The 20,481-nt window shown below is 45.5% G+C and overlaps 1 protein-coding gene across 2 annotated transcripts in view; it reads left to right on the top strand.

Moving 5' to 3' along the window:
- nrp1 (neuropilin 1) overlaps positions 1 to 20,481 on the top strand; it is a 265,706-nt gene that overhangs the window by 218,872 nt on the left and 26,353 nt on the right. The window lies entirely within an intron of this gene.

The following is a 20,481-nucleotide window of genomic DNA, read 5'->3' as shown; positions in this document are numbered from 1 at the left end:
GGGTTTGGAGGGAGAGATAGATCAGCCATGATTGAATGGCGGAGTAGACTTGATGGGCCGAATAGCCTAATTCTACTCCTACCCCTTATGACCTTATGACCTTAAAAGGTCCCCAGAGTTTGGCAAGTGATGTGTTTTGAAGGTTCCCTTACTCCGGTGTTGCCTGATCTGAACTGATGTTTGGTGGAAACCCATTTAACACGATTGACTGAAGTTTCTCCTGACCTTTGGCAAAGACTAAAGCGGACATATTCTTGAAAAATTAACTCCTGGTCTTAGTGCGGAGCCAACTCAGTTATGGGCACTCCCTTTAGTATCCGGCAGAATAATACAGATGCTTACAACCCAGCTTACAACTCCCAGTATGAATATTGATTTCTCTAACTTCAAGTAACCCTTGCTTTTTCCCTCTCTCTCTGTCCCTCCTCCATCCTAGTTCTTTGCTGTTCTACACTCCAGGTTAAATATGAACCATTCTACATTTCCTTGCTGTCATCTGCTTTGATCTGTATTTTCACTCCTTACCCTTCCATATCTCTAGACTCTCTCTCTCCTCTGACTTGTCGCCTCTTCAGAGATGCTACCTGTTCCCGCTGAGTTACCCCAGCATTTGGTGCCTAACTCCAGAGTAGAGGCAGTATAGGTCAGAAAATGAGTAATGTGCTCCTTCTTTGTCTTAACATTGAGCTTCACTTTGACTTCAGGAAAGCAATCCCTTGAAGCCAGGTTGTTGACTGTGTTTCATAAATCTATTTATAGTTGTGGGCAGCAGCAGAAGACCAGAAATACTATTGTGGTAGAGTAAGGACATTCATGTTGTCATGGTTACAGATTCATCTCCGACTGGAGACTTAAACGAACTAACAAAATACGGTGTGACTTTCATTCATTCGTAATCAGGTGAAGGGAAGGGAAATTATAGAAAATTAAATCTTATCTCAGTCAAGTTGTCAGACGCTCGGCCAATTGGCAGGCAATTGACACATATAAATGACACGAGTTGTGTGGACTTTGAGCCACATTGTTTTTAGTTCCGTTTAATATTTTAGTTTCGAGATGCAGCGCGGAAACAGGCCCGCCGGCCCACAGAGTCCGCGCCAAACAGCGATCCCCGCGCACTAACACTATCCTACGCACACTAAGGGCAATTTACAATTATACCAAGCCAATTAGCCTACAAATGTGTACGTCTTTGGAGTGTGGGAGGAGAGCGAAGCACCCGGAGCAAAAACCCACGCAGGACACGAGGAGAAGGTACAAACTCCATACAGACAAGCACCCGTAGTCAGGATTGAAACGGGGTCTCTGGTGCTACAAGGCAGCAACATTACATAGAAACATAGAAACATAGAAATTAGGTGCAGGAGTAGGCCATTCGGCCCTTCGAGCCTGCACCGCCATTCAATATGATCATGGCTGATCATCCAACTCAGTATCCCGTACCTGCCTTCTCTCCATACCCTCTGATCCCCTTAGCCACAAGGGCCACATCTAACTCCCTCTTAAATATAGCCAATGAACTGGCCTCGACTACCCTCTGTGGCAGAGAGTTCCAGAGATTCACCACTCTCTGTGTGAAAAAAGTTCTTCTCATCTCGGTTTTAAAGGATTTCCCCCTTATCCTTAAGCTGTGACCCCTTGTCCTGGACTTCCCCAACATCGGGAGCAATCTTCCTGCATCTAGCCTGTCCAACCCCTTAAGAATTTTGTAAGTTTCTATAAGATCCCCTCTCAATCTCCTAAATTCTAGAGAGTATAAACCAAGTCTATCCAGTCTTTCTTCATAAGACAGTCCTGACATCCCAGGAATCAGTCTGGTGAACCTTCTCTGCACTCCCTCTATGGCAATAATGCCCTTCCTCAGATTTGGAGACCAAAACTGTACGCAATACTCCAGGTGTGGTCTCACCAAGACCCTGTACAACTGCAGTAGAAACTCCCTGCTCCTATACTCAAATCCTTTTGCTATGAAAGCTAACATACCATTCGCTTTCTTCACTGCCTTAGCTTAGTGTCATCCGCAAACTTGGAGATATTGCCTTCAATTCCCTCATCCAGATCATTAATATATATTGTAAATAGCTGGGTTCCCAGCACTGAGCCTTGCAGTACCCCACTAGTCACTGCCTGCCATTGTGAAAAGGACCCGTTTACTCCTACTCTTTGCTTCCTGTTTGCCAGCCAGTTCTCTATCCACATCAATACTGAACCCCCAATGCCGTGTGCTTTAAGTTTGTATACTAATCTCTTGTGTGGCCACCGTGCCCTCGCCCTAATGACAAATTACTCTTCCCTTCACAAGAAATGGGAATTATATTAAATTTAATTTTCAAAATAATTTGATTTATATGAGTTACAAATATATCCCAAATAGCAAGCTCTTGGCTTTTTGTTAATTGATCACATATTACAATAAAGCCTCTTCCAGGGATGGGTCTAATTTGTCTATGAATTTTGTTTGGCAAAAGGGGAACCTTTGATCTTATTGCCTGATAATGGAAAAGTGGGGTAAGAGGCTAAAAGAATAGAATGGAATAAAACAAAAAATAAATTGCATTTGGAGGAACAGCAGATGCTGGAGTAACTCATTGGGACGGGCAGCAACTCTGGATAGGAATGGGTGACATTTCGGGTTGGGACCCTTCTTCAATCTGAAGAAGTGTCTCGACCCGAAACGTCACTCATTCCTTCTATCCAGAGATTCTGCCTGTCCCGCTGAGTTACTCCAGCATTTTGTGTCTATAAAAATTTAAATAACAATGTACAAAAGTTTGGGTTGATAGCAAAGCCGTGATGAATTTCATAACTGCAGGTTTTATCACGCAGAGAGCGGTGGGTGCCTGGGGTGGTGAGGGGACAGATACAATAGTGCCATTTTAGTGGTTGTTAGGTAGGAACATAGATAGACAAGGATCAGAGCAATATGTATAGAAACATAGCAAATAGGTGCAGGAGTAGGCCATTCGGCCCTTCGAGCCAGGACTGCCATTCAATATGATCATGGCTAATCTTCCGAAATCAGTACATCGTTCCTGCTTTCTCCCCATATCCCTTGATTCTGATAACCCTAAGAGCTAAATGTAACTCTCTCTTGAATCCATCACAGGATCATACGCAGGCAGAGGGGATTTGTTCAGCTTAGTATCACATTTGGCTTGGACATTGTTCCTGTGTTGTTTTATTTATTTGTTCTATTTATGTGAAGATCAATCCTCTGTTCAATGCACTGTCATAATGTTTGCATGCAGTGAATAGTTTCTCCCACACAATTTAAGTTTAGGTTTATTATTGTCGTGCACCAAGGCACAGTCTTTTGCATTTTACTTCCATGTTGTCAATTCAAACAATTGAATTTAAACAAGCTGTCATGTTGTGACGAGGTCAGTCATTATGTGTCTTCCCCAATTGCTATTTGAAATGGTGGTGTTGAGACTCCACCCGATCTGCTGTAGTCCACGTGGAAGTAAACTCATTGCATTTGCAACAGCTCAAGACAGTGAGATCCTGTTTTTCTTAAAAACGTACAACCCTTTGAGCAACTATCCAGCCCTTTAGATAAATGCAAAGTGCTGGAGTAACTCAACGGGACAGGCAGCATCTCTGGAGAGAAGGAATGGGTGATGTTTTGGAGTTGAGACCTTTCTTCAGACTGAATCAGGGGAGAGGGAGATACAGAGATAAGGAATTGTAAGGCGTGAAATTGAGACAAAGGGGATGGGGATCAAGGAAAATGTAGAATAGATCATTGTTAGCCCATTGGAGATCATTGGAGAAGTTAACGACAAAGCAAAGTGAGATAAAATGTTAACGAGGACATCCAGACTGGTCGGAGAACTGGGAGAGGGACGGCAAAGGTTACTTGAGGTTAGAGAAGTCAAGATTCATACCGCTGGGGTGTAAGCTGCCCAAGCGAAATATGAGGTGTTGTTCCTCCAATTTGCGCTGGTCCACACTCTGATAGTGGAGGAGGCCCAGGACAGAAAGGTCAGTGTGGGAATGGGAGAAGGAGTTAAAGTGTTTGGCAACCAGGCGATCAGGTAGGTCGTGGTGGACTGAGCGGAGGTGTTCAGCCAAACGATCGCCCAGTCTACGTTTAGTCTCGCCGATGTATGAAAGTCGACAACTTGAACAGTGGGAGTGGGAGGGGGAATTCACGTGTTTAGCAGCCGGGAGATCAGGTGGGTTTAGGCGGACTGAGCCAGCCCCTTAGATCATTTTTACAGGGAGAGTGTATGACAGATGACTGCATGTTCTTCAGCCTGAAGGGGCCACCAGTCCACGAGGGACAACTCACTGGGACAGCGTTCCTTGGGCAGCCTGCCACCAGGGAGTCAAACAAGTTCACCTGGAGGTGATCTAAGGTGGGTGGCTGACAATGTCACCCCCTGCCTGCCTGGCTGATGCACCTGTTATAGTCACAGGGGAGGCACCAAAGATTTGAGGGCAGCACATTAAGAGCAGAGACATGATGTGACTGATCTCCTTGAGCCTGGTTAGAAGCTCTGGTGCAGGGGCCATCATTGTTACAATGACTTAAAGTGATGAGACGGCTTGGGAACAGCTCCATCCAAGACCGCTAGAAATTGCATGGGGGGTCACGGTGGCACAGCGGTGATGTTGCTGCCTTACAGCGCTTGCAGCGCCGGAGTCCCGGGTTCGATCCCGACTACGGGTGCTGGCTGTACAGAGTTTGTACGTTCTCCCTGTGACCACGTGGGTTTTCTCCGAGATCTTCAGTTTCCTCCACCACTCCAAAGACGGCCGGGTTTGTCGGTTTATGGGCTTGGTAAATGTAAAAACCTGTCCCTTGCGTGTGTAGGATAGTGTTAATGTGCGGGGATCGCTGTTTGGCTCGGACCCGGTGGGGAGAAGGGCCTGTTTCCCGCACCGCATCTTTAAACTAAACTAAACTAAACTAAATTGTAGCGAATTCTAGACGCAGCCCAAGCCATCGCACAAACCAACCTCCCTTCCATCGACTACATTTATACCTCACATTGCGTCGGCAAGGCCAGCAGCATCATCAAGGACGAGTCGTACCCATCCCTCTTGGGATCACACCGTCCCCAGCCAACAATGAGCCTATCAGGGAACCTCCCTGCCTGAGGTCATCTGTTGCCGGCTCTGATTTGTCCTGATCTTTTCTCCCTTCCAGTATCCCCCACCCCCAGTCTTAAGAAGGGTCACGACCCGAAATGTCACCTATCCATTTTCTCCAGAGATGCTGCCTGACCCACTGAGTTACTCCAGCATTTACTCCACCTGGCTTAGTAAATCATTGTCGCTTTCTGGAATATTTCTCAACGTCACGTCCCAAACTCAGTCTAGAGATGGTTCAAAAAAAACAATCAGACTTCCATGGCCCTATTTCTATCACCTATTAAAGTAGTTCATGGTAAGGCATCTTATGTTATTATTAAGCTTGTATACTGCTTCAACACAGCACAGTATGCAGTAGACGAGGAATCAAAGTTCAGGGCACATCACACATCTCTCTCTCTTCCCTCCCCCACCCAATTAATTGTACTAGATTCAAAATCGTCTTGTTGAGTCTCATTGTCTGTAACTCGTTTTCACCTAGCCCACAGCTAACAATGGCCTGTATCCTTTATCATCATTATGTGTTTGCACACCTTTCATTCATTTGCTCTATATCTCTCTACATCACCGTCTATATCTACTCATTTCCTTTTCCCCTGACTCTCAGTCTGAAGAAGGGTCTCCACCCGAATCATCCTTTTCTCCAGAGATGCTGTCGCTGAGTTACTCCAGTTTTTTATGTCTATCTTTGGTATAAACCAGCATTGGCAGTTTAGTTTATTTTAGTTTAGTTTAAAGATACGACACGGAAACAAGCCCTTCGGCCCATCGAGTCCGCACCGACCAGCGATCCCTGAACATTAACACTATCCTACACACACCAGGGAGAATTCTACACTTTTAGTTTAGTTTAGTTTTGTTTAGAGAGACAGCGCGGAAACAGGCCCTTCAGCCCACTGGGTCCGAACCAACCAGTGATCCCCGCCCATTAACACTATTCTACACCCACTAGAGACAATGTTTACATTTACCAAGCCAAACCTGTACATCTATGGAGCGTGGGAGGAAACCGAAGATCTCGGAGAAAACCCACGCAGGTCACGGGGAGAACGTACAAACTCAGTACAGACAGCGCCCGCAGTCAGGATCGAACCCGGATCTCCGGCGCTGCAAGCGCTGTAAGGCAGCAACTCTACCGCTGCACCACCGTAGGAGTTCCCTCATACACACTACAAGCGGTGTTGCCTTCCACTGTCCACTACTGGCTATTATGCCCGGGTTTCCTTCCTGTGTTTTGAATGATTTCCAATACGTATGGTTCTCTTTCATCACCTTTCACTGTGCGGGCTGCTCACGTTACTGGCTACAACTCAATGGAATGCAGCCAGTAACCTGATCCAGCCCAGTTGCAACACTTTTTTCAAAGGCCTGGCAAGGGGACAAGAGGTGAGCTCTGGTACGAAAAGTAAACATTGACACAGTAATGGTAGAAAGCTCAGAGGAATGCACTTCACAACGTGTTGCTGCCCCTGTCTGCCTTAAATGGAGCGCTTGTCACTAAGCTTATCTCTACACCCCTGGCCGATTCTCGCTCAGTGTTATGAATTCTTGCATTTAATTCCATCCACAGCCATTCGTTGATTGTGCGGAAGGCTACTTTAACCTGCTCTTCTTTAGAACAATAATGATAAAGAGCCTCGACTATCCTCACATGAAGCCATTCTGATCAGTTTAATACTTGCCAAAGATAGACACAAAAAGCGGGAGTAACTCGGCGGGTCTGGCAGCATCTCTGGAGAAAAGGAACGGATGACGTTTCGGGTCGAGACCCTTCTTCAGGCTGAGAGTCAGGGGAAAGGGAAACGAGAGATATGGACGATGATGTAGAGAGATATTGAACAATGAATGAAAGATATGCAAAAAAGTAATGGTGATAAAGGAAACTGGCCATTGTTAGGTGAAAACGAGTTAAGGGCCTGTCCCACTTGGCTGTTATTTGCGCACCATTTACGTGACCTCCAAAAATGTGGTTGTCGCGTTGTGCTGCACGGGTAGCGTGTGGGTAGCGCGGGACGGGCGCATGGAGAGGCGTGGAGGAGTGTGGAGTTGCGCGCGGTATCGAGCGGCGCTCCGGGATTTCGTGCTGCATGAAATCCTCGCCGGCCACCTGCGTGACGTATTGCGTATGCAAGCTGACGCATTGGCGGCACACGCTGGCGTCCCGACGTCTCACGTGTATCACGTGGTGACACATGGTTACGTCACCGTGTGCGTAACCATGCGTCGCCACGCGCCGCAGGGTATTCTAATCACGTCACGCACACCAGATGCGTGATTTGCGTGCGTGACAGATGCGTGATGATGCGTGATTTGCATGCGACGTCACGTGTAACGACGCGTCAACCTATTTTACATATAACACGTAAATGAGGCGCAAATGACAGCCAAGTGGGACAGGCCCTTTACAGACAATGAGACTCAATAAGACAACTTTAAAGCTTGTACATTGACTTGGGTGGGGGAGGGACGGAGAGAGAGGGAATGCAAGGGTTAGTCGAAGCTAGAAAATACCACCGATTATATATTCCGCTGGTTTTACATATTTTCTAAATGTTAAAAAACCCAGGCTGGCATCACTGATTCAACTGATAAGTACTTTCTTTAACGCTGATGTCTACAACAATGCTGTGAGACTTTTATCTAAGCTGTAAATCGGTTCAATAATGTTCCATTCATTTGGAGCAGTGTGATGCCTCAATCTCATTTTATGAGGCTGCCTTCCTCGGTTGGAAACCTGCTATTAGAAGCAGTAGGTGTGTGCTTCTGTGCAAATTGTTTCGTTGTTATCAGCACTGGGAATACAATGGTGCTAATAGACTGAAGATGACTAGTTTTTGTAGTTGAGGGGGGAGAGAGGGGGGTGGTGTTCCAGAAACTGCAGTTTAATTTCCACCGTGGCATGCACAAGTGAAGCCACATAATCTTTTGCGTAGGAAGGAACTGCAGATGTTTTTTTACACCGAAGATAGACACAAAAGGCTCTGGATAGACAAAACATCACCCATTCCTTCTATCCAGAGAAGCTTCCTCTCTCGCTGGGTTACTCCAGCATTTTGTGTCTACGGTGTAAACCAGCATCTGCAGTTCCTTCCTATACATGAATTATTCACATACTGGTTCAAGAAATGCTGTTGGTTGCACATAATAAATTCTGCCCCATCTAAGCCTCTTGCACTAAAGAAGTCCTGGTCAGTAGGCGTAAAATTAAAGTCACTCACTATGGCGACCTTGTTGTTTCTACATCTTTCTGTAATCTGTCTACATATCTATTCCTCCATTTAGTTTTTAGTTTTAGAGATACAGCACGGAAACAGGCCCTTCGGTCCACTGGGTCCACGTCGACCTGCGATCCCCGCACATTAACACTATCCTACACACACTAGGGACAATTTTTACATTTACTATGACTTTAGAGTGTGGGAAGATCTCGGAGAAAACCCACGCAGGTCACGGGGGAGAACGTACAAACTCCGTACAGACAGCACCTGTGGTCGGGATCGAACCCGGGTCTCGGGCACTGCAGCTCACCCTCTGTGGGTGAGCTCTTCAGTACGCTACTCACTGAGTGCAGCTCTGATATTCTCTCTGATTACTAATGCAATTCCGCCACCTCTTTTATCTCTCTTCCTCTATCACGTCTGAAATATCAAAACGCTGGAATGTTGAACAGCCAGTCCTGTCCCTCTCGCAACTAAACCTCTGTAATGTTCCCAATTTCATAGATCCAGGCTCTAATCCAGGCTCTATATTCATCCATTTCACCCATAAACCCCTTGCACTGAAATAACCACACTTCAGCGTCACCATGTTGTCAAGCTGGAGCAGGTACAGAGAAGATTTACGAGGATGTTGCCAGGACTAGAGGGTCTGAGCTCTCTAGTCCTGTAGGGAGAGGTTGAGTAGGCTGGGACTCTATTCCTTGGAGCGCAGGAGGATGAGGAGTGTTCTTATAGAGGTGTATGAAATCATGAGAAAAAAAGATTGGGTAAATGCACAGTCTCTTACCCAGAGTAGGTAAATCGAGGACCAGAGCACATAGGTTTAAGGTGAAGGGGAAAAGATTTAATAGGAATCTGAGGGGTATCTTTTTCAGACAAAGGGTGGTGGGTGAATGGAACAAGCTGCCAGAGGAGGTAGTTGAGGCTGGGACTATCCCAACGTTTAAGAAACAGTTAGACAAGTATGTAGATGGGACGGGTTTGGAGGGATATGGGCCAAACATTGGAAGGTGGGACTGGTGTAGCTGGGACATGTTGGCCGGAGTGGGCAAGTTGGGACGAAGGACCTGTTTCCATGCTGTATCATCCTATTACTTTATATAGGTTGATTATTGTCATGTGCCCTGAGAAACAGTTAAAAACATTTGTTTTGCATGCTCTCTGAGAAAATCGTATAATGCATGAGTACACCATGATCATAAACTTGTCCCTGCCCATCTTTCCTTTCAGACTTGCTTGTCATAAACCCGACCCTGCCTCCTCATGCTGACCGTATCTTGTTCGCACCCCCGCCCTTCCACTCTAGATTAAACCCTCCCAGGTAGCAAGAGCTTACCTCCCTTGGAGGATATAGGTATCTCGCCAGTTCAGGTGCAACCACCCCTCTTGTGTAGATCCAAGCTGCCCTCGAAGATGATCATACATCAGAAACCCCGCCCTCCACCCGCCCGCACCAGACCCTTATCCACATATTGAACTGCACTATCTTTTGTCTACTTGCATCCCCAGCTCGTGCCGTGGGCAGTAATCCTGAGACTAAAACAATGGAAACACTGCTTTTTCACCTGCTACCTCACACTCTTAGATTCTCCTTGCAAGTCCACATCCCGCTTCCCACCTATGTCATTGGTACCAATATGGACATGGCCTCTAGCTGCTCACACTCCCATCCTAGAGTGTGCTGTGCTTCTCCAGAGATATCCTTGGCCTTGCAACATACCATCCTGGAGTCTCGCTTGTGGCCACAGTCTGCACCTCTGACTATGGAGTGCCCCGTAACTATTGTGTGGGAAGGAACTGCAGATGCTGATTAACACCAACGATAGATACAAAATGCTGGAGTAACTCAACGGGACAGGCAGCATATCTGGAGAGAAGGAATGGGTGACGTTTCGCGTGGAGACTCTTCTTCAGACTGAGAATCAGGGAAGAGGGAGACTATAGATGATGATGTAGAGAGATATATAATGGAGAACTCTCATCAGAGAGAGGAGGAGAACTTCTTCAAAGTAGGCATACCTTGAGATTTTGTAGTGCTATATCTCTACATTATCGCCTATATCTCTCGTTTCCCTTTCCCGTGACTCTCAGTGTGAAGAAGGGTCTCAACCTGAAACGTCACCCATTCCTTCCCTCCAGAGATGCTGCCTGGCCCGCTGAGTTACTCCAGCATTTTGTGTCAATGAACTGAGCTGTTTTCAGACATTGCAGGTTTATGTTTGTCCATTGGCCAATTCAATCCCTTTCTTTGTAAGTAATGCCTCTCTGGATATTTGAAACTTGTAATAAAGACAGTCGTTGCATTAGTTCTGCAAGCTTTGAGCCTCGGAGGGGAGGGGGCAGGCGGCCATGGTGATGCACCGGTGGAGTTGCTGCCTCATAGTGCTTGCAGCGCCGGAGACCCGGGCTCGATCCCGACTACGGGTGCTGTCTGTACAGAGTTTGTACATTCTCCCCGTGACTACGTGGGTTTTCTCCTAGATCTTCGGTTTCCTCCCACACTCCAAGACGTACAGGTTTGTATTTTAATTGGATTGGTGTATGTGCAAATTGTCCCCAGTGTGTGTAGGATAGTGTTAATATGCGGGGATCGCTGGTCAGTGCAGACTTGGTGGGCGGAAGGGCTGATCTCTAAAACTAAAACACAAAAACTAAAAACTATAGGAGAAGACAAGGGTACAGGCTGGGCTGACGTTAATGCTGTCAAAGAATCCCTTGCAACTAATGAGGAAAGCTTACATAAAGATCTGTGCAGGCTGTACCACACAGCAGATAATATCACACTGTGCAATATTAATAATAAAGACCTATGAGTGAACAGGTTAATGTGCTCTCAGCCTGAGACATTTTACATCAGCTCATTTTATTGTTACCACTGCCATATATACAGGAACGTGGTGCCAAAGTGTGTGTTTGTCTCTATGAACCCCATTTGGGATGTAAAGGTTTATTAATTGTAAGAGAAATTAGCTTGATAACTGCCCCCTCCCCCCCAACTTTAAATGAGTCCAGGTCATTAAAGGGACACCGACGTGCCTTGAGGGAGTTCTGGCTTTGTTTATGGAGTTGCTGCCCAGTGGAAAATACAATTACAGCTCTCATGCTGAATGCCATGAGGACTCCTGCTGCAGCATATGCGGAGTCTGCTCCACACACACTGTTCCAGTCATCTGCCAGCCCTCACACTCTTAAAGCAATTAGGATTTTTAACGCGGCTACAGTCCTCGCACTGTGCATCTCAGTCTGCAGAAATGATCAAATGGTTGTAATAGTCCGTCCAAATCCATCCTGTCACCATTTCCGAAATCAGATACTTGGACAAAGTGGATTAAAAAACAACTTCTGTGGAATGCTAAGCAGATATGATTGGAAATAAGAAAAATATGCCTTTGTGCAGCAAATATTTCAAGTCATTCAAGTTCAAGTCATTCCAAAGACTCTTTTAAGGCAGAGATAGATAGATTCTTGATTATACAGGGCTTATAGGGAGAAGGCAGGAGAATGGGGTTGGGGGGAAGAGATAGATCAGCCATGATTGAATGGCGAAGTAGACTTGATGGGCCGAATGGCCTAATTCTACTCCTATTCCTTTTGACCTTGTGACCTCTTCAGCCAATGGTATATTTCTACTGCCACTTTGACAGAATACGCCATGTGGCAAAATGTGGAGGAAGGAACTGCAGATGCTGGTTTACACCGAAGGTAGACACAAAATGTTGGAGTAGCTCAGAAGGCCTGGCAGCATCTATGGAGAAAAGGAAAAGGTGACGTTTTGGATCGGAAGGGTCTTGGCCCAAAAGGTCATCTATTCCTTTTCTCCAGAGCTGCTGCCTGACCCGCTGAGTTACTCCAGCTTTTTGTGTCTATCTATGAAATGCAGCAGCCCATTTATGCGCAACCAGCCCCAAATACAGCAATTATGGATCAGCTAATCTTTTTTTAACTGAGGAATACACATTGACTGGCTTTCTCATTAAGCCACTGTATTTTAAAAATATCTTCTAATATCTCCCAATATCTTCTGCAAATGCATCCGAAACATCACCCTTTCCTTCTCTCCAGAGATGCTGCTTTGCCCCGCTGAGTTACTCCAGCATTTTTGTGTCTATCTTCAGTCTAAACCAGCATCTGCAGTTCCTTCCTGCACAATTCAATACCCTTTCAATACTCCATTACCCTATATCCAGGCTACTGTATTTACAGGCCCCTAACAGTAGCCTGGATATTGGGTGCAAGTTGCAGTAGGAGTTAAAATTGGCATGTAACAAAGGTAATGCCACTGTGGTTATGGGAGATTTCAATGTGCAGGTAGACTGGGGAAATCAGGTTGGTTCTGGACCGCACGAAAGGGAGTTTGTAGAATGCCTCTGAGATGGATTCTTAGAGCATCTTGTATTGGAGCCTACCAGAGAGAAGGCAATTCTGGATTTAGTGTTGTCTAATGAACCAGATTTAACAAGGGAACTCAAGGTAAAGAAACCGCTAGGAAGTAGTGACAATAATATGATAAATTTTAATCTGCAATCTGCAAAGGTTAAATCAGAAGTGTCAGTGCTGCAGTTGAACAAAGGGGACTATGAAGGCATGAGAGAGGAGCTGGCCAAGGTCGACTGGAAAAGGATCCTAGCAGGAATGACGCTGGAACAGCAATGGCAGGAATGTCTGGGCATAATCTGGCCAGAAGACGCAGGATCACTTCATTCCAAAGCGGAAGAAAGATTCTAAGGGGAGTAAGAGGCAAGCGTGGCTGACAAGGGAGGTTAGGGATGGTATGAAACTAAAATAAAAGGTGTATAACATAGCAGAGAGTAGCAGGAAGCCAGAGGATTGGGAAACTTTCAAAGGACATCAGAAGGTAACAAAAAGGGCAATACGGGATGAAAAGATGAAGTACGAGGGTAAACTGGCCAAGAATATAAAGAAAGATGGTAAAAGCTTCTTTAGGTATGTTAAGAGAAAAAGATTAGTGAAGACAAATGTGGGTCGCTTGAAGGCAGAAACAGGTGAAATTATTATGGGGAACAAAGAAATGGCAGAAGAGTTGAACAGGTACTTTGGTCTGTCTTCACAAAGGAAGACAACAAAAAATTCCCAGATGTACTAGAGGACAGAGGATCTAGGGAGTCAGAGGAACTGAAAGAAATTTGCATTAGGCGAGAAATGGTATTAGGTAGACTGATGGGACTGAAGGCTGATAAATCCCCAGGGAAGTATAGACCAGTTAGCCTGACATCGGTGGTGGGGAAGATGCTGGAGTCAATAACGATGCATTTGGATAGCAGTAAAATGATTGGTCCAAGTCAGCATGGATTTATGAAAGGGAAATCCTCCTTGGCTAATCTTCTGGAATTTTTTGAGGATGTGACAAATAAAATGGATGAAGGAGAACCAGTGGATGTAATGTATCTAGACTTTCAGAAAGCCTTTGATAAGGTCCCACAGGAGATTAGTGGGCAAAATTAGAGCACATTGTATTGGGGGTAGGGTATTGACATGGATAGAGAATTTGTTGGCAGAGAGGAAACAAACAGTAGGAATAAACTGGTCCCTGTCAGAATGGCAGGCAGTGGCGAGTGGAGTGCCGCAAGGCTCGGTGCTGAGGCCGCAACTATTTACAATATATATTAATGATTTGGATGGGAATTAAAATTAACACTAGCAAATTTGCAGATGACACAAAGCTGGGTGGCAGTGGGAACTGCGAAGAGGATGCTAGGAGGTTGCAGGGTGATTTGGACAGGTTGGGTTAGTGGGCAGATGCATGGCAGATGCAGTATAATATAGATAAATGTGAGGTTATCCACTTTGGCAGCAAGATCAAGGAGGCCGATTATTTCACCCAGAGAGCTGTGAATCTGTGGGATTCTCTGCCTCAGAAGGCAGTGGAGGCCAAATCTCTGAATGCTTTCAAGAGAGAGTTAGATAGAGCTCTTAAAGATAACGGAGTCAGGGGATATGGTGAGAAGGCAGGAACAGAGTACTGATTGTGGATGATCAGCCATAATCACAGTGAATGACGGTGCTGGCTCGAAGGGCAGAATGGCCTACTCCTGCACCTATTGTCTATTGTCAATTGCTATTATGTCAAATTAGGAAAAAGGGAAATGCAACAAGACCTGGGTGTCCTTGTACACTGGTTACTGAAAGTAAACATGCAGGTACAGCAGGCAGTGAAGAAAGCTAATGGCATGTTGGCCATCATAACGAGAGGATTTGAGTACACGAGTAAAGAGGTCCTTCTGCAGTTGTACAGGGCCCTGGTGAGACCACATCTGGAGTATAGTGTGCAGTTTTGGTCTCTTAATTTGAGGAAGGACATCCTTGCTATTGAGGCAGTGCAGAGTAGGTTCACGAGGATAATCCCCAGTATGGCCGGACTGTCATATGAGGAAATGTTGAAAAGACTGGGCTTGTATTCACTGGAATTTAGAAAGATGAGGGGGGATCTCAAGTTCAAGTTCAAGTGAGTTTATTGTCATGTGTCCCTGTATAGGACAATGAAATTCTTGCTTTGCTTAAGCACACAGAAAATAGTAGGCATTTACTACAAAACAGATAAATGTGTCCATATACCATGATATAAATATATACACACATGAATAAATAAACTGGTAGTGCAAATAACAGAAAGTGGTTGCTAATAGTCAGAGTTTTGTCCGAGCCTGGTTTAATAGCTTATAGCTTTATAGAAATGTATAAAATTATAAAAGGATTGGACAAGCTAGATGCAGGAAAAAATTTCCCAATGTTGGGGGAGTCCAGAACCAGGGGGCGACAGTCTAAGAATAAAGGGGAGGCCATTTAAAACAGATGAGAAAAAACATTTTCACCCAGAGAGTTGTGAATTTGTGGAATTCTTTGCCATGGAAGGCAGTGGAGGCCAATTCACTGGATGAATTCAAAAGAGAGTTAGATAGAGCTCTTGGGGCCTAGCGGAATCAAGACATATGGGGAGACGGCAGGCACGGGTTACTGATTGTGGATGATCAGCCGTGATCACAATGAATGGCGGTGCAGACTCGAAGAGCCGCATGGCCTCCTCCTGCACCTATTTTCTATGTTTCTATGATTGTCTGGGGACTTGAACCTATCTTCCTGGATGAGCACAATATTCGGGAGGTTTTCCAGTCTGGATTCAAGGCTATGCATAGCACAGAGTCGGCTCTGCTAAGGGTCTTCAACGACATCCTCCTGGCAAACGACTCAGGTAATTATGTGGTTCTTGTCTTGCTGGACCTATCTGCCGCCTTCGATACAGTGGACCATGGAATTTTAATTTCCAGACTACAGCACCAAGTGGGCATTTGTGGCAGTGCCCTGGGATGGTTCAGGTCCTATCTGGCAGACAGAACCATGCGGGTAAGCCTTGCTGGCTTTGAATCCTCCTCCACTCCCTTGGTATATGGGGTTCCACAGGGCTCAATTTTAGGGCCCCTGCTCTTCTCCTTATACCTACTTCCTCTGGGCTCAATTTTAAGAAGGCATGGCATCTCCTTTCACTTTTATGCAGATGATAGCCAGTTATATATGCCACTCAGGAAAGAGGAAGACTATTCTTTAAAATCACTTCTGTCTTGTCTTGAGGACATTAAGTCCTGGATGGCCTTAAACTTTCTGGGACTTAATGAAGAGAAGACAGAGTTGATTTTGTTTGGCCCCAATGGCTGCCGTGAACCTCCCTTTGTTGACTTGGGTCCACTGGCATTGTCTGTAAAGCCAACCGTCTTGAACCTGGGTTTTAGGATGGACGGTGATTTTAAACTAGACAAACAAATAGGCGCGGTGGTTAAGTCCAGCTTCTTTCACCTAAGGAAGCTGGCAAAGGTGAAGCCCATTCTCGAGCGGGAGCATTTTGAAACAGTAATCCATGCCTTTATTACATCTAGGCTGGATTACTGTAACGCACTCTACTCTGGAGTCGCACGAGCTTCATTGGCTCGTCTCCAGCTTGTTCAAAATGCTGCCGCTCGCCTTTTGACTGGAACTCGAAAGAGGGAGCACATTACGCCAATTTTGGCCTCCCTACACTGGCTCCCAGTGCACTTTCGAGTTCATTTCAAAATTCTTTTATTTGTTTTTAAATCGTTGAATGGGCTCGCCCCGCCTTACCTCTCTGAGCTGCTCCACCTATATGCTCCTGCCCGGTGCCTCAGGTCAGCTGATCAGCTGCTCCTTGAGGTACCAAGGTCTAAGCGGAAGCTCAGAGGGGATAGAGCCTTTTCTGTTGCTGCTCCGGCACTCTGGAACACCTTGCCGTTGCACATCAGACAGGCCCCCTCACTGTCCATCTTCAAATCCTCCCTAAAAACATATTTTTATTCTTTGGCTTTCGACACTGGCTGAGGCATTGCTCCTGTTTTTAGTGCTTTTAATGTCTTTTAATTTTTAGTGTGTTTTTTATAGTCCTTCGTTTTACGGTTTTTAATGGTTTTTAATTGTTTGTAATAGCTTTTTGTTCATGATTTCTCATGTACAGCACTTTGTGGCAACTGTAATTGTTTAAAGTGCTTTATAAATAAAGTTATTATTATTATTATTATTATCCTCTGGCTCAGAACACGAGTTCTAGCAAATGAACCAATGGCCAGACATTTCTTGCCACTTTTGCAAGTGATGATACTTGTGGTGTTAACCCCGCCCCCCCTGCCCCCCCCCCCCCCCACTTTAGGAACAGAGCGTAAACTGGTCCTTTGAGGCCACCGAGTCCGCACCGACCAGCGATCCCCGCACACTAACGCTATCGCTAACCTACACTAGGGACAATTTACATTGACACCAAGCCAATTAACCTACAAAACTGTACGTCTTTGGAGTATGGGATGAAACCGAAGATCTTGGAGAAAACCCAGGGGGAGAATGTGCAAACTCCGTGCGGGCAGCACCCGTAGTCGGGGTGGAACCCGGGTCTCTGGCGCTGCAAGGCAGCAACTCCACCCCTGCGCCACCGTGTTTTCATGGCGATGCGATGTGAACAGAATGGAATTGCATCACCAAAGCATCGGGGCACGGTCAATAATTACTACCAGGCTCACGGAACTGTTTGATTTAAGTGCTGCGGGAGTGTTAATCTGAGTCGCACCTTCTGAAATGCTTGAAATACTGACGCCACAAGTCGGGAGCATCACAGCTTTTAAGGAGTTAATTCTCTGCGCCAAGAAATGGTCTTTTAATTTGTTTTAGAACTCCTTGCTACTTGTCACACTTGTGCCAGAAGCATCAACTGTGTGGTAGGTGAGATTAAAGCATTTCTCCGGGCGCATTCAGATTTCAGTAAGCAAGACCCACCAGTAATGCAAAATAGCCTTCTCCCACATGTCTGGCTGCTTGTTTCACTTTGGGAAGCTGCTACGCATTGAAATGCGCAAGCACAGCCTCTGCCCAATCCTCATTCTTTCAGTGGGAAACCAGAGAGCTGCAGCTGGATGAAATGTGTGAGAACGAACTGCAGATGCTGGTTTAAACCGAAGATAGACACAAAAAGCTGGAGCAACTCAGCGGGACAGGAGAGAAGGGATGGGAGATGCTCCAGGTCGAGACCCTTCTTCGGACTCCAGGCCCTTCAGTCCGAAGAAGGGTCTCGACCCGAAACAGCACCTGCTCCTTCTCTCCAGAGATGCTGCCTGTCCCGCCGAGATACTCCAGCATTTTGTGCCTCCCTTCCACAGCTGCAGTCCAGCTCTCCATTGCCCCCTGGTGTACAGGGAAAGATGAGCCATAGCATGATCCCCCAAGGACATGGTTGAGCAACCCTGCTAATTTGGAAACCTATAACAAGATACATGCAATTTCCAGTGAAGAGTCAAAGTAACTGCCTTCACCTGTTAAGGGTCTCGACCCGAAACATCACCCATTCCTTCTCCCCAGAGATGCTGCCTGTCCCGCCGAGTTACTCCAGCATTTTGTGTCTACCTTCAATTTAAACCAGCATTTGCAGTTCTTTCCTACACACTTCACCTGTTAGCTATTGTGAATAAAACAATTCATTGAAGTCTCTTCAACATGTTGATGACAGTTACAATTAAGGGTGTCAAATATTTTCTTTGCAGCAAGAAATATACATTTACAAATGATCATTTCTGATAACTAGCAAACACATTTTGAACAGGTTTGCTGACATTTCTGTCTTCTATTCTTTCAACACCATAGATGGCATATCCACCCTAAATATAGGTTGCAGGTTCAAATGGAAAATTGCATTATGAACACTAACGCTGTAAACACTATGTAAACGGTGTAAACACTATGAATTGAGTAGTGTTGGTTACTTCAGGCAGTATATATACATATATATATATTGAAGTCTTGCATTGTTTTCAGTTTGCGTGTGTATCAGACATACAGATACGTGCCAATATGCTTCATGCCCCTGAAATCAAACCATTGAGATATTGGTGAAGTTTCTATTGTCTTATAAGAAGTATATATTTTCACCCAGCGATGCATTATCGTTAAACTCATAGTTTAGAGACCTCGAAACTGGGGCGGCATGGTGGTGCAGCATTAGAGTTGCTGCCCCAGAGACCCTGGTTCGATTGTGACCATGGGTGCTGCCTGTACAGACTTTGCACGTGACCTGTGTGGGTTGTTTCTGGGTGCTCTGGTTTCCTCCCACAGTCCAAAGGTGTACAGGTTTGTAGGTTAATTGGTTCTGGTAAAATTGCAAATTGTTCCTGGTGCGTGTAGGATAATGTTAGTGTGCGGGAATCGCTGGTCAGCGCGGAGTCGGCAGGCCGAAGAAATATAGAAACATATACAATTATCAAGGGATTGGACAGGCTAGATGCAGGGAAAATGTTCCCGATGTTGGGGGAGTCCAGAACCAGGGGTCACAGTTGAAGAATAGGGGGAAGGCCATTTTGGACTAAGATGAGGAAAGAAAATTTCACCCTGAGAGTTGTGAATCTGTGGAATTCTCTTCCTCAGAGGGCAGTGGAGGCCAATTCACTGGATGTTTTCAAGAGAGAGTTGGATATAGCTGTTAGGGCTAACGGAATCAAGGGATATGGGGATAAAACAGGAATGGGATACTGATTCTGGATGATAAGCCATAATCATATTGAATGGTGGTGCTGGCTCGAAGGGCCGGATGGCCTTCTCCTGCACCTATTTTCGATGTTTCTAAGCTAAACTAAACCTCAGTCTACAATGTAATCTCAGGGGTCATGAAGTCACCACTTTGTCTCTCTGTCATCAGGTCTCTGTGTTTGTTGACTTAACAGCTCCGTGTACTAATAGGGTCAGCTGGCAACAAAGCGACATTGCTATCATCAGGACAGCTAACTTTTGTTTTGGATGTTTGGACAGGGAGTTCTGGAATGTGTCAGTGTTTTGGAAAATTTAGCTATGCAAAGCTAAATTTGAAGGGCAGGTTGATGTGGTGTTCTCTCACGAGTCCAGAGGGTTGGAGACTTTAGTCTAGTTTAGGGGCACCCTCTGGTAAACATCATGTGTTGACTGGCTCAACTCACAGGACTACCCTTAAGTCAGTAGCTGGTGAATCTGCGGAATTCTTTGCCGCAGAAGGCTGTGGAGGCCAAGTCAATGGATATGTTTAAGGCAGAGATAGATAGTTTCTTGATTAGTGCAGGCATCAGGGCTTATGGGGAGAAGGCAGGAGAACGCGGTTTGGAGGGAGAGTTAGAATGGCGGTGTAGACTTGACGGGCCGAATGGCCTAACTCTGCTCCTATCACTCATGAACTTAACTCAGATGTGAAAAAAGTTCTGTATTTTGGAAGGTTAAACCAGGGCAGCTAAGCGTTTATGATGGGCAGCACAGGCTCGGTAGGCCGAAGAGCCTGTTTCTTTGCCGTACAGCTCCAAGACTCTATTTTAGTCCTGGCCAAGCTACATAGTATAATATTGGTGAATTAAACATATTACTTTATCAGTAAAGAATCTATTTAGATGAGATCAGAGAATCTTTGTCTTCATTACCATACATCACCACCTCAAGGGCAATTAGGGATGGGCAGTTAATGTTTATTCAGCATCTGAAGTCCATATCCCCTATACAAATAAAAAAAAGCTATGGAGGTAAAGGTAAATGAATACCAGATTATTTTACTGCTGGCAGCTCTCCAATGAAGAAAAAGTACACGGCTGTATCAGTTACAGTGATGTCTGAGGTTATGTGTAGGAAGGAACTGCAGATGCTGGTTTAA

The sequence above is a fragment of the Amblyraja radiata genome, chromosome 2, assembly GCF_010909765.2.
Source record: "Amblyraja radiata isolate CabotCenter1 chromosome 2, sAmbRad1.1.pri, whole genome shotgun sequence".
NCBI classification, from domain to species: domain Eukaryota; kingdom Metazoa; phylum Chordata; class Chondrichthyes; order Rajiformes; family Rajidae; genus Amblyraja; species Amblyraja radiata.
The sequence above is the reverse complement of the archived record's forward strand: the minus strand, read 5'-3'. Positions and strand labels throughout refer to the sequence as shown.